Below are 1,234 nucleotides of genomic sequence, written 5' to 3'. Positions count from 1 at the left end.
ATAAATTTTTGTTTTACTTCCGCTGCACAAACCCTAGAATCGATCTCTTAGGAATTAGATTCGCTCATGAGATCCCAGGAATCCCAACACAAATGTCAAGGGGTACGCCACGTAAACGCAGACGAAGCCGTAGCAGCGGAGGACGCAGGCGAGGCGGCGGTGGCGTGAAGGTGATAGTTCCAAAACCTGTTGGTTGGCAATGACGAGTGGATGTGATATTTAAGAAGGTGCATGGATCTATTAGCTTTAATTGTTCGCTTTTATTTCTAAGATTTGGGGTGTCATGTTTATGTTACGTGTTGTCGTGTCAGGTTTCCTTTTCTAATAAATTAAATGGCACTTCTCCTAATCCTTTTTTTAATCATTCGTTATAGCATATAAAAGGGATTTTGGGTGTAATATCATTTTCCTAATCATTGACCCAAGAAACTGGACTCTGGCGTACGCCTTGGACTTCAATTCTTTGAACAAACTAATCTCTTTTGGTTAGGAGTCATTTTCTGCATCCACCTTATTATTATCAATTTCATAATATTCTCTTATTAGTTTCCTTTGCTGAAAATATCACAACATCGCCAATCCCCAATTTCTCACGAATTTAAAAAAAAAATTACATAGAAGAATTAAATTACGGAATCAAAACCCAAACTAGAATATACTTTGAAGGAATATCACAAATGCTTACTTGCTCCGACAAATATATTCGAGATAAAACCATTATCAAATGCTATTTCCAATTTTTGTATTTGTCGGAGAAACCCATTTGCTCTAATAATCATTATGTTGTAGCTAACGTTATTAAATAATTTAAGTCTCTAACCATCACCGACGCACGGGGATGCGATGCAAAATTTTATGTTACGTTTTTTTGGTCAGTTGTCGTAATTGAAATAACAAACGCTCTACCTAAACTATTTAATATAAAAAAATACATTTTTTACTTGAAAATTCTGACACGTTACATAAAAAAATCTAAGCAGAAGAGAGAACACTTTTAAAAAAGGAACAAAATAACAATGCGCTTGCGGTCGCGTGTGACGATGACGAACGAGGGCGAGGGCGAGGGCGAGGGCGAGCTTTGAAAGACTTTAAAATGTGTTTTTGGCAATAATAAATCAGCCAAGGGGCCGAACACGAAATGGCTGTTCGATTCTCTCATTTGACTGCACTATAAAGAAGCCCGTTTCCGGCCCCCCGGTCTCCCGCACACACGCTTGCGCCTTCTCTCTTTCCC

General features: G+C 38.4%; 1 long non-coding RNA gene across 1 annotated transcript in view; it reads right to left on the bottom strand.

Annotated features, from left to right (window-relative positions):
- Positions 1 to 187: 187 nt before the first annotated feature.
- Positions 188 to 1,234, bottom strand: part of LOC104817553 — a 1,325-nt gene continuing 278 nt past the window's right edge. Inside the window, exon 2 of the long non-coding RNA XR_772543.1 lies at positions 188 to 1,225. This is a non-coding gene — a long non-coding RNA (uncharacterized LOC104817553). The remainder of the gene's footprint in view (positions 1,226 to 1,234) is intronic.

Source organism: Tarenaya hassleriana, unplaced genomic scaffold (genome assembly GCF_000463585.1).
Source record: "Tarenaya hassleriana unplaced genomic scaffold, ASM46358v1 Cleome27, whole genome shotgun sequence".
Classification (NCBI taxonomy): Eukaryota; Viridiplantae; Streptophyta; class Magnoliopsida; order Brassicales; family Cleomaceae; genus Tarenaya; species Tarenaya hassleriana.
The sequence above is the reverse complement of the archived record's forward strand: the minus strand, read 5'-3'. Positions and strand labels throughout refer to the sequence as shown.